The sequence below is a fragment of the Stenella coeruleoalba genome (assembly GCF_951394435.1).
Source record: "Stenella coeruleoalba genome assembly, chromosome: 8".
NCBI classification, from domain to species: Eukaryota; Metazoa; Chordata; class Mammalia; order Artiodactyla; family Delphinidae; genus Stenella; species Stenella coeruleoalba.
This window is the reverse complement of record NC_137154.1, coordinates 32,725,428-32,738,992: the sequence shown is the minus strand read 5'-3', so window position 1 is coordinate 32,738,992 and position 13,565 is coordinate 32,725,428. Positions and strand designations below refer to the sequence as shown.

Below are 13,565 nucleotides of genomic sequence, written 5' to 3'. Positions count from 1 at the left end.
AGAAATATAAACTGCGATGATTTTATAGCTTCAATGGAAGTTATTCTACTAATTATGGATTTACATTAAAGTTCAAACATTCAAATACCACATAGGTACTAAATAAAAATGTGGAAAGAATCTTACTCAGAGGATTAAAGTTATTGGATGTTCCCGAGTCAGTGGGAAAGCAGGTACTTTTGACTTAGACCTGAGTTCAGGAGTCTGCTTTGTCACCATCAGTTGTGACCTTGAGAAAGTTACTTAAGCTGCAGAGTCCTAATCTATTTTTCCTGGTAATATAATCAACTGGTTGTTGGAGTTGTTGTAAAGATTAAATGTGATCACACATGTGAAAGTGCCAAGCAGCACCTGAGAATAGAATGCTCCTAGTAAGGACTGTTTCCTTACTTGTATCAGATTTGAAACTTAGGATAACACAGAACAGCTCACAGGAGATTAGCTAATGAGACTGCCCATTATATTTTGCATCATTTATATCCTTTCTTTGGTATATAAATTGCTAATGTGATGTGAAGTAAAATTGTTTCTATTCCCCACCGCCATCATGGCTGGTGACATACACATACACAGATACACACAGACACAGACACACATACCCTCCATGTGCAATAGAGCATACAATTCTACATTATGAAATTATCATTGTTAGAGATTCCTACAGATTCTTGCTCTCACTTAAAGGTGTCTCATGTTATCCAAAAGCAAAGTACACTTGAAATACACTGGTTTGTACAGGAATAATAGGCTTAGAGGCTGTTGAAAATACCAGACTAGAAAGGTGAAGAAAGCAAACACAGACATGAATTGTGAGTCTGACCTTTGTTCTTGTCGTTCTCTGACTATCTCATTTCTCCAGCTTAAAGAAGACATCTGCCTCCATATGAGATGTAGTTGGAGAACACTGTGTCCTCTGAAGCTATCCAGTGACGAATGTGCTTTCCATACCTTTGGCTTCATTCTGGAAAGCAAAACAAATTTTGATAAATGTTTCTTAGAACACCATATAAGAAAGGAGAGACAGTGAGAGGCTAAATATCAAACTTGAGGGCTTTCAGCTTAGCCCACAGAACTTTAGAGATGGCTGACATCTATTAGACCAAGCTTCTCTGTTTAGAGATGTAGTGACTGAATTATTCAGAGAACTTTAGGTTAAACTATTGTCAGAGAGGGGACTTACTTTCTCTTCATTAATTTTAACCATAAAATCATAGATCCGATTTAGAAAAATTGTGAAAATAATTGTTTTGAGGACTGTAAAAATAAAGCATATGTTTTCTTAAATAAGGTACATTATTGTGCGTTCTCATATAGTCTTAGGTCATTACACAGAAAAAAGTCTCCTACATTTAGGAATTAAACTTCTCTTACGACAAAAAAAATGTTGGTAATATTGTTAAAGAAAAGCATTAAATCAGATTTATATTTTTAAGTCCCAAGGTTGGAAACTTCCTAAACAAAAGTGTATATCATTAAATTATCTTCTAACCTGTTTTAATTTTATGTATTAGCTTGTTACATTTAATTAAGCAATATTTGAATTATATAAAGTAATATGGTAAATATATAAAGTTAATTACACATATATCACTTAGATATGTAAAGTAACTTAAATATATAAAACAAGTTACACATAATTGGTGTATATAATAGTAATATAAACACTTGTGAGTACACTAACTTTAAGGATTTTTTCTGAGGCCTTACCTTGTTTTTTCGTTTGGAACACATTCGTTTCTTCATTTTGCTTGACTCTCTGTGTTGGTTTCGATGCATTTGGTAAGACTGCCACCTCTCCCAGTCTTGGAGTGGCCTCGTATAGGAGATAAATCTTATCTTTCAACCTTGCCTCATGGTTGTCCGTCATAACTTTGTGATTGTCCAAGCAGCCTATTTAATTTTTTTTTTTTTTTTTTTTTTTTTTTTTTTTTGCGGTACGCGGGCCTCCCACTGCTGTGGCCTCTCCCGTTGCGGAGCACAGGCTCCGGACGCGCAGGCTCAGCGGCCATGGCTCACGGGCCCAGCCACTCCGCGGCATGTGGGATCTTCCCGGGATGGGGCACAAACCCGTGTCCTCTGCATCAGCAGGCAGGCGGACTCTAAACCACTGCGCCACCAGGGAAGCCCAGCCTATTTAATTTTTAGTGCCTCCCAGTAGCTGAGGGCGTACGAAGACCTAGCAGTGTCGCAAAGGGGAAGATTTCAGTCAGCAACTTGATTCAGGCCAATTGGAAGCCAGACCCTCAGGAAGCAGTTTTTTTTTTTTTTTTTTTCCGGTCACGCAGCGCAGCGCGTGGGATCTTAGTTCCCCCCACGGAACGAACCTGCGCCGCCGCCTGCGTTGGAAGCCGGGAGTCTTAACCACTGGACCACAGGGAAGTCCCAGGCACCAGCCTTTAGAGTATGCCAATATATACAGTCCTGCAGGACTGCCACCTGTGCCAGGCGATGTAGAGTTGTCTCCTGGTGGCAGTCACAGAAAAACGGGGCACCAGACGTAAAACTGGGCAGCATACTTGCGTAAAATCTTCCCTGAGGAGATCCTGGCGCCCTGGAGCACACAAAGATAGCGCCCTCCATTCTCTGTCCGCTGAGAGCATCCCAGCGGGCCCCCAGGTGGATGTCAAATCAGACGCCTGACTTCAGGCCCACACTCCTCGGCAAGTGAAGGAGCTTCTCCCACACAAAGTCTCTGTGCACCTTGATCTGCCACTTCCACACCGGGCCGGGCCGGGTGAGTCCCTGCAAGGGAGCCCTGTCAGAATCTTCTCAGAATGCTGCAGGTATGTGGGTCTCGTGGGCACAAGTTTGCGTGGTTTTCAAAGCTAAATGTTTTGGGGGCCTGTTTCTCCGGTGTGGGTCTTAGAAGTTGGCTGTGCTGGAAGTGGGGTTCAAACCCTTCGCTCCTCAGGGAGAAGCTCCGGTTTTGAGTCCCCTCCCGACTATGGGGCCAGTGGGTAGCTGTGCCAGGAGTGGGGTTTCTGGCAGGATTGTGTCCCAACCTCTCTCACCTGCTTCCATGTGGGCCTGCTCTTGCATAGGTCTTGCTGAGCCAGTTTTTAGCTTTTTTTTTTTTTTTTCAGAGAAAGTTTTGTTCCTTATGTAACTGTAGATTTGGAGTGTTCTTGGGAGGAGGTGAGGTCAGGACCTCTTCCATCACCATCTTGAACCTGAACTTGTCTACCTTAAGAAATAGTCTTCCAGTATGCTCCCCAGTTCAATCTCATCGTCTTCTCTCCCCCATTCAAGAAGTAGCCGTTATCTTGAAGTTGGTTTTTTATGTTTTATCCTTCCTTTGCCTATTTGAAATAGATTTATCACACATATATGTCCATAAAAACAATATCGTTGAATTTGGCATGTCTTAAAATCTCCATAGAAATGGTTCTATAGTGTATATATTTTTCTGTCTTGCTTTATTTAACATTACCCAACACTCTGTTTGAAAGATTCCTCCGCGTGTATGTGTTATATAACACGCAAATGTAAGTTGGCCACAGCCACTCTCATACTATATTTGCCATCCAGAAAAAGTATTTTATGAACAATATTTTTCTACCTAAGCCAAATAAGGCATATCAAAATATTTACTTCTTTATTGTCACTTTGTTCATGATCAACTTTGTAGCCTGAAATTCACAACAGTAAATGTTAATTCTGATTCTAAAGATAGCATCTCCTCCTTCTCAGGCCCAGTTGTAAAATAATATCATTATATACCTCACAGGTATTTTGAAGAATAATTCTGACCAAGATTTATCAGCAAGAATAACAATACTAGGGAATTTGAAATTAAAATGAAGGGGCATAAATATCTGTGGGAGGGCTGGGCTCCAGGTAGACAATTTTAAAGATGCTATCCAAATTTGAAAATATTATACTTAGCTTTGTGTAACTTAGGTCAGTAATTTTATTTCTTCCAAATTTTAGAATAATTTTATTTTATCACATATTGCACATACATAGAATGTGAAGACAATAATTGGGACAATTTCTAAATGAATTGATTAAAAGGAGTTTTTTTCTGAAATAATAGATAATAGAAAAAAAGTCTGTTGTGCATTATTAGTCACTAAAATCCTCTCTTTTTGGATGACACCACATTGACTGAATTCCATTACTATTTACTTTCTGTTCTAACATTCTAACTACTCCACAAGAATGCATTCATATTCTGATTTCCTTTTAGATGTCAGGCACTGGGGGGTGTTCTTGCAGCAAGAAATAAGAAGTAATGAAGATAGAAGTAGTCATTAATTGCCTTTGCAAAAAACTAAGCAGACACTGCCTTGTGTGGGTTTCACTGGGACAAGACATTTTTACACTTAGTTTACCTAAAAATCAAGAGAATACTCTAGAGTTAGAGCCTCAGCCCTGAAACATCAACATGGCAGGTAAACTACTAATCTGCCAATCCTTAGAGTTATATTCTTGAAAATATGTGCCTGGTTTATAAGAAAAGAGTGCACTCTGTTGGGGACAGAGGGACACGTTCTACAATGGATGCTGGCTCCTGGCAGAAATTAGACACTTTTGTCCTGAATAATTAAGGGCAGACTCCGAAATTGAATACCAACAATTTATTAAAAAAGAAAAATGTTACAATTAACCAAGATGATCCTCCTTTGACTTTCCTAACTATATTAAAGCTCTTTATACATCTGGTTTAAATATAATTTCATTATGATTGTGTACTGTGTAGGGCAAAGTCATGCAGTTTTGAATTAGTGGACTGTGCTTTACCTTACACTGTCCCATCCAGAGTTCTCATAATTTTCTTAGCTCTTCCCATCTTATTGGACACTCAAGTAATCTCAAACATGTGCTCTCTCACCACTGAAGGCTGCCCTTAGCACTTAAAAACGTATTACAGGCAGCAAAATGAATGAACTACAGATAAAAAGAAGACACTCTGTATTCAAGGTTTACCACTAAGCAGCCAGTAAGTGCGTGAGGACACTAATGATCTAGGCTTCAATAATAAGGATAATTCTATAACATAAATCCCATTCAACAGAGCCAGGCCAATCCAGGGTTTGGCAGGACAAAATTAACACATCTATAGCCAATCAGGTCAGCTCAGGGTATGAGAACATGATAAGGAAGGTGGGTTCCACTCTGAGACCTGCAAGTTTTGTAAGTTTCCAGCCAAGTAGAGAAACTGAAAAAGAGGACCACAGTTCTGGAAACAGATTCCAAATAAAAACTTCTGCTCTGAACTACCTCTCCAAGTAATAATACCCCTTTTTAAGATCTACTATTTTTAAATACTGACTACTAATTTTACTGCCATCATCATCCACTATTGTAAACATCATCTTAAGATGATGTTACTTTTTAAGGTCCTAGTATATGCCAATCACCACAAGACTCACATCCCATATTTTTTCATAATCTACAGAACTAGTTCACAAAGTATATATTATAATCCCAACTTTATAGGGAAATAAACTTGATTAGTTCATTAATTGTTTACTTCATTTAATTGACTTCACATCATTCTGATTTTATCTCACATGGTAACTGCTTAGGCTTGAAGAAAACACATGCTTATGCAGTCACAATGGTATTGCCTCAAATACTCCATGTCTAATTTCCTATATACCGTTTTTCTCTACCACATGCATCGATGTCTATCATATTATTTTTTATTCATGGCAGTAGGTATTTTATAAGATTATTTTTAAACTGTTGGCGATTTCTCCCACAAGAATGTAATGTCCTTGAAGGGAGAGAATATGTTTGGTTGCTGCATGCTCAGAGACTAGAGCTGCGCTGGGCACATAGTTGGCACTCGGGAAATATTTGTTGAATGAATGAACAAAAGAATATCTTGAATAATAATCTGGTAAGTGGCAAGCCAGGATACGAGCAAACTCAGGTTTGCTTGAGTGGCCAAAGCTTATATTTCCTTTTATTTTCTTTCTATTAATACTACATTTCACATTTTACAACCTCTTAGGGTTATCAGGTTATATATATTGTGACATCAAATTCCCCAATAATTGAGGAATTTTGTCTGTTTCAAACAAACCCAGCCCTTCAGGTATGAGAGAAATGCCACAAATTTTCATGTCTATCACACAGTCACATCATCTGGGTGGGTTTGCTTCTTGAAAATGTATGCGCTCTTTGAGATCCACTAGATTGTAACCAAGATTAGACAATGCTAGACTCACAGAGGATATGTTAGTCTCCCCATCAGCACTTCAGTCACAATAATTCTTGAGAACTCCAGGGTTGGAGCTGAGTTCAGCTACCAGAAAGTATAACATGGGGCTTTAGTTAACTATACCATTAATATCAACTGAAATGGTCAAATAATTATAAAAACAGATAAGTGCAGGTTGCATTAAAAAATACTCTTTCTAAACCAACGTTTTGAATTTATTACAGTTTGCAGAAACCATCTGGTCAAACACGTTCATTCGATCATATGTTTATTCCTTTCATAAATATTTATTGAGCACCTACTATGTACTTTTTACAACACTGGGAACAGTGTGTGGTTGCAAATGCCAAATGTCAGAGGTAATGTTAATTAATTCATATAATAGATTAATCAAACTGTCCAAACAAATATTTAATTTTCTGTCTAATCTGGAAATAAAATTGTCATCAGTCTACAGCTGGTGTTCCATATCCACGGGTTCTGCATTCTATATGCAGTTTGTTGAATACGTGGATGCAGAATCCGAGATACGGAGGGAGAACTGTACTATGTAATTTTACATAAGCAACTTAAGCATCAGAGGATTTTGGTATCTGCCGTGGGCCTGAAACCAATCCCCTGTGGATACTGAGGAACAACTGTATATTAATGTACTTGCTTTGTGGATTTCGGTAATTCTTTTTTTCTTTTTTAACACCTTTATTGGAGTTTAATTGCTTTACAATGTTGTGTTAGTTTCTGCTGTATAACAAAGTGAATCAGCTATATGTATACATGTATCCCCATATCCCCTCCCTCTTGTGTCTCCCTCCCACCCTCCTTATCCCACCCCTTTAGGTGGTCACAAAGCACCGAGCTGATCTCCCTGTGCTATGCAGCTGCTTCTCACTAGCTAGCTATTTTACATTTGTAGTGTATATATGTCCATGCCACTCTCTCACTTCGTCCCAGCTTACCCTTCCCCCTCCCCATGTCCTCAAGTCCATTCTCTACGTCTGTGTCCTTATTCCTGTCCTGCCCCTAGGTTCGTCAGAACCTTTTTTTTTTTTTTTTAGATTCCAGATATATGTGTTAGCATACAGTATTTCTTTTTCGTTTTCTGACTTACTTCACTCTGTATGACAGACTCTAGGTTCATCCACCTTGCTACAAATAACTCAATTTCATTTCCTTTTATGGATGAGTAATATTCCCTGGTATATATATGCCAGGCTTCCTGCTTTGGTATGGGGATGAGGAGCTGACTAAGAAGGGGAAGGATTAGGGAGTTTTGGGGGGTGATGGAATATTCTGTACCTTGTTTGTCATGGTTACACAACTGCATACAATTATCTAAATTCAAAAAACTTGTACATTTAAAAGAGTGAATTGTGGTGTATGAAAAAAATTAAGTGGAAAAAAATACTATATAAGCACCTCTGGAGATATTGATAACAGTACCCTCAACCCACATTCACTCCATAACTTCTACCCTTATCTGATCCAAAGCAACCACAACCTAAAACTTAATGCATCAGATGAATGGCGTGCTTCAGATAACAGATGCTAGTTAAAGAATGATGGAGGAGTAGAATGAAAGGAGCTGAGTATCAGATATACAAAATATAGTTCTACATATTAAAATTGGCCATAAGAAATTTAGAGGGAAGGATGGAGCTGAAGTTCTTAAATGACATTGTTGTCTGAGCTTACATATATATCTTTTAAGGTATCTCAATCCTTACCTTTTCCTCTTATCATTTTTCCCTTTTATTCAGATTGCATGCTGAGTTTTATATGCATCACTGCTTAGATTTGGCATCTGTTTACTTGATTCTTGAAAACCTATTACATTTTAATTTAAAGATTCAAATTTCCACCCTGTAATCTGACATTCTGGGATTTCTAGCTTCCAAGCTTATGTTGATAGGGTGTAGGGGCTCCATTACAGGCACAAGTCACTTCTGCCTTTATTTGGCTGTTTTTAACCTGTTGCTTAGGTGGGTTATGGCCTCAGCTGAATACTTCATTCATTCATTTTATCCAGCTCAGCAAAGCTCCTTTATGGATTTTCTTCTAAATGTGAACATGTATATATTTGACCAGTCTTCATTAGTCATTTTGTCATTAATCCAAATAAGTTTCCTTAGCTTTGGGTGGTAATTTTCAGGCTGGTAACTGTCTTAAGACAAAGATACTTTCAGCTGTGATCAGTGAGAGTGATTGGCAGAAACTGAAGTCCTGCCTATCTCTGCTTCTTAATCACAGCAGAAAGGCCATTTGGGAATTTCATTACCATCTACAGCAATCTTATTTGAGCAAAAACTGCTGCTTAACATGTCTTGGACTGCAAAGAGTCAGAAGAAAAGAATTGATAGCAAGATACATGGTTAAGATCAATAAAACAACATAAACCATTTTACCTTAATAAATTAAAAATCTTACAACTACAAATTAGATAATGTTTTTACTTGCTTTTGTATATAAGAAAAAGCAACTTTTTTTAAAGCCGAGGAGATAACATAATATTAGAATTTGTCTTTATCTTTAAGTTATATGTAAATGAAAAGCTAACAGAAAATGGCTTAAACAATGGAGGTAGTTAACCCAAGTGACTTGCAAATTTAGAAGTGTGGTAACAATCAACATCTGTTTGATCCAGTACCTTCAACTGGTGATATCCAAGGACCAAAGTTTGTTGTTTTGCTCTGCTCTACCTTGTTCAAGTGTCACCTTGCTCTCTTGTTTCTGCTGATGGCTAACGTCCACTCCAGAAACAACATGCTTCTCTGCTTAGGTTCAGAAAGATTGCAAGAATCTCGTCATCAAATATCAAATGAAAATCCAAGGTTTCAACCACAACCAAAAATCCTAGGTGCCTACTTCTGAGACAGTCATTGTGGCTATTGACTGACATGAACCAGGGTTATAAACCACTAGCAATAGCAAGGGAGATGGGACTTTCTTGACTGGAAAGGCCCATAGTGTTCCAATCCTTGTAGCTAACAGTAGGTTTAGTCCCACCAATCTTTATGTTTGCTATACTAAAATGATGAAGGTTAGCTGAGTAGACAGATTGTTTACCACATCCAAAAGGACTTTCAGTAGGTTGTAGACAAAACTTTTTATTGGTTTAATAAATTAATTAAATTAATGATCATTGTAGTTTTGCCAGTTAGTAACAATATGGGCAAAACCCTTCATTACTCAACTTTTATGTTCTCGTTTTAGAAATGAACTTAGTAACTTCCTTACAGAGTTGTTATGAAAATTGAAAAAGATAATACATGTAAAAGTCCTTCACCAATCGAAATATGCAATTTTTGAAATAATTTTTTAAAAGTATCCAGACACTATTTTGTAAAATCATTTGCAATATAGCACAGCTTCAAATTTTGTTAAAATTGAAACATTCCCAAATACAAAAAGCTTATTTTTTAATGACAGAACTTTCAAACTGAAGCACTTTAAAGCCAGTACAATAAAATAGAAAAAAATATCCAAATTAGTTTGGAGAAGAAATTTTCTCCTTAAGTACAGAGTGAAATAAAAATTCAGGAAATTTGTATCTTTGTGGCAAGAACTGCACTTTTATTTTTGTTAGAAATAAATAATTGTGAAGGATGATCAAATAGACAATTGCTTTAGAAAAACATATTAATAGAAACTTGTGTGAAATGAGTATACTTATTTCTTTAAGCATCTCATTGCATATTTCCTTGCTTTCTTTTGTGGGGGGGGGGCAATTTTTCTTTAGTTTCTAAATTCCAGATCTAAACTAAAAATTGGAAAATGCAAAGAAACCAAAACCAAAACAGACAAAGCCCAACTCCTAAAATGAAAAATTTATCTCAGAGGATAGGCAAATCATCATCATAATTGTCCTTTATTTTAACCAGTTTAAATAATCCTTAACTGAAGAGTCATATCAGCAAAAATACATGATATTTATCTCTACATACACTGCATATGAGTGTGTGTATACATCTACATACACGTATATAGAGTCAAATAATCAGTCTAACCCTTAACAAGTAAATAGTCCTTTAATCTTATGTTTTAAGAATTATGCATTTTAATTCATCTTCCCTCATAGAATTAATTTCAAAAATAGGAATAAATTTTCACTGGATATGAATCATGATATTTTAGAATAAAGGCAATTTATTAGCTTGCTTTTTCAGGGAGATTTTCATAGACAAATACAAGCAATCAAATATATTAAATATAAATAATTAAAAATATGCTCACTTCAGTTTCTCATAATTTGATTTCTATCTCTAATTTCACAGCAACACTGATTACCAATAACTTTAAGAATAAACTTGATGAGAACAGGCAGTTCTTGGAACAATTAGAGAGCTTGATTAAACAGAATGGTGGAAGGTTTTATTCCTTTGGCCTATGATGATATCTAAGATACTTGAAGACACTGAGCATAACAAGAAAAACATGCTTTAAGAGGCCAGGAAACAGCAATGCATGGCAAATGTACAGAAGCTCATAGTATGGGAAGTCAGTACTTTTGCCTTTTAAAAATTAAAAGTGATTTAAATATCAAATATAAAATAAAGGAAACATGACTGTATTACTGAGAATCCATCTGTTAGGCATAATGATTAAATCATTAAGAAAAGGACTGAATTCCCCACTAACTCACACTAGCCATGTGAATTTGGGCAACTTACTGCTTAACCTGTTTGCATTTCTGTTTTCTCACCTGAAAATGAAAAATAATAAGACCTACCTCATAGGTTGTCATGAAAATTACATGATATAACATGTATGAATAATCTCCCAATTTGGGCCTTGGAATATCATAGGTGCTTACATAAATAGTAAAGTTTTATTATGTTAGATTTAAAAACTATAAGTAACAGAGTAACATTTTGCTAAAAGTCAAAATTTTGTTTTAAAGAAAAAGACAAAAGAAAAAGACCTTGGGATAGATACATCACAAAGTACTGTTCTTTAGTGTGCGGAAAACCAATTTTATATTTTTTGAACTTTTTTATGCATCAGGGCTGTATGTGGTTATGGGATATTTGAAAAGAGTTAAGAAAACAAACCTCTTTCCTCAGGGAGCTCACAGGCTAATCTATACACCAGAATTTTTGACTGGACTACTTGGTATAAAACACTTTCACAGCACTTACCCAGCCAGTTGATGGATATTTGCAATTGAACGACTCCTGTACTGAAGATTGTTTGTTTTATTGACAGAGTAATCAATATAGGAGATCCAGTGTGTTCTTCTACACAGCTATAAAAGCTTTATTCATCTTATTCTTAATGAGGGTTATTTGTGGTATCTTTGACTGCATTTTTCTATTCAAAGGGGGAAAGAATGCTAACACACAGAAGATGGTTTGTAACTGGTGAATCTTGGCACAATCCAAGTCTCATTTATATTATAATAAATCCTTAGAGCTAATTTTGCTCTGAAGATTTCTCATGTGGAGATGTAGCTCTTAATTATGTTGTTATGAGGCATCTTATGCTGGTGCTAACACACATTTGAAATTGTTGTATGTTGTTCACTGAAGTTACAATGCTCCTTCCAAGTCTATATGATGTTAGATTTTCAGAAGCAAAATATTATGAATTTAAAAATGAGTCCAGGGCTTCCCTGGTGGCTCAGTGGTTGGGAGTCCGCCTGCCGATGCAGGGGACACGGGTTCATGCCCCGGTCCGGGAAGATCCTATATGCCACGTAGCGGCTGGGCCTGTGAGCCATGGCCGCTGAGCCTGCGCGTCCGGAGCCTGTGCTCCGCAATGGAAGAGGCCACAACAGTGAGAGTCCCGCTTAACGCAAAGAAAAAAAAAAAAAAAAAAGAGTCCATATTTTAAAATGAAATGAAACAACTCTTGGAAAACTAGATAATAATTGTAGTGCCATATAGTACCAGAATGTATAAGGGTTGACATTTTTTCTACATTTTAACATGAGGTATATTTATAAAATTTGTGATTATTGAATCATTTACTTCCCCCAAATATCAGTCTTCATTCTGTGCCTCAGTTACTCATCTGTAAAATGAGGAAAATACTTACCTGTTTTCCTCATCAAAATTTTATAAAAATCAGATGAGTCTTTGCATTGACCTAATGTCAGACTAAGGTTTTCTAGTCCAGTGCTCTTTTGAACCCTAATAGATCTACAAAAGATTATCCTGAGGATTAGGTGGAGAGTGGCCCAGTAAGCCAGGTTTTTTTTTTCCTTTTTGTTTATGATGTCTCCTCCCAATGTAATCAAGAGTTTCACCAATAATTTCTTCCAAAAGTTTAAAAAGCTTTTTAAATTGTATTTGGCTCATATAAATCTTGGAGTGTATCTATGCATGATTTGAGTTAGAGATCTAATTTTACTTTTCTTCCATATCGATAAGTAATTTTAATAGTGCTGTACACTAGAATGCATACTTTCCTGCCTATTTGTAATACGGCTTTCATATATAAGTTTCCTTACACTGATAGGTCTTTTACTGGACTCCTTCTTCAGTTTTATCACTTAATTTGTCTATTCTTGTGCCTAACCATGCCATTTAAACTATTCTGGCTTTATTATAATCCCTAATACCATTAGATAAGTTCTTTTGTTATCTTCTTTAAAATTAACTTGTTTATTCTTGGGCTTCTACACTCCTATGAATGCTATGAGCAACTGGGTAGGAATTCTAATTGGAATTGCATTGAATTCTGAATTAATTTGGGGAAAATTGGCTATTAGCCATGTTGAATCAGCACACATCTGAACATTATATATCTGTTTTTCATATTTTCTTTTATGTCCTTTATTCCTATTTTGTACTTTCCCCCAGTAAAGTCCTTTTAAAATTTTTATTGACAAGGATACATTTGTTTCTTGGACAATAAGTAACAGCACATAGTTCAACATTTTATTCTGGATTTTGCCAGAAATTATATTTTTCACTTTTCACATTATATTTTCAGCAACAATAACATATTTGTTTTGAGATTTTGCCTAATATTAATGTGTGTAAGAAATTGTTGAGATTAAATCATGACATTTAGCTTCTTTTATAAAGTATTTTAAATAGATAGTATCTACAAATTGTAAAATAACGGTAAAAATTATGAAAGACAGGTAATAAAATGATTCCCTTCTCTGTTGCTTTACAATGTAGATTTTATTATTATTCAAGTCTGGTGAGTCCAACAGATCAGGAGAATACTGACATTAAAATGATTGTTACTCACATATCTCAGAGGGGATGCCATGCCACTGCACACACGGCCATGTGGGGAGGCACCAGGGGTGGCCAGGAGGCAAAGGGAGTGAGAGTTAAAGATGGGCAAGAGCCTTTAATGTGGTTTCAGTAGGAAGAAATAGGAGAGGTAGGATAAATAGATTTAGGATTGGCTAGTTTGAATAAGGTCTGGGGTCTCTGGG

The 13,565-nt window shown here is 36.4% G+C and overlaps 1 protein-coding gene and 1 long non-coding RNA gene across 4 annotated transcripts in view; one reads left to right on the top strand and one right to left on the bottom strand.

The window, feature by feature from the left end:
• The window catches only part of LOC307190731, a 409,690-nt gene extending 407,847 nt beyond the window's left edge, over window positions 1–1,843 (bottom strand). For both annotated transcript variants that reach the window (XR_013829527.1, XR_013829528.1), the window contains exons 1-2: window positions 1,708–1,843; window positions 821–961 (exon numbers count right to left, since the gene is read on the bottom strand). This is a non-coding gene — a long non-coding RNA (uncharacterized lncRNA). The remainder of the gene's footprint in view (window positions 1–820; window positions 962–1,707) is intronic.
• An 842-nt stretch (window positions 1,844–2,685) lies between these two features.
• Window positions 2,686–13,565, top strand: part of LUZP2 (leucine zipper protein 2) — a 512,515-nt gene continuing 501,635 nt past the window's right edge. For both annotated transcript variants that reach the window (XM_079930101.1, XM_079930103.1), the window contains exon 1: window positions 2,686–2,783. The gene's annotated coding sequence lies outside the window, so the exon portion shown is untranslated. The remainder of the gene's footprint in view (window positions 2,784–13,565) is intronic.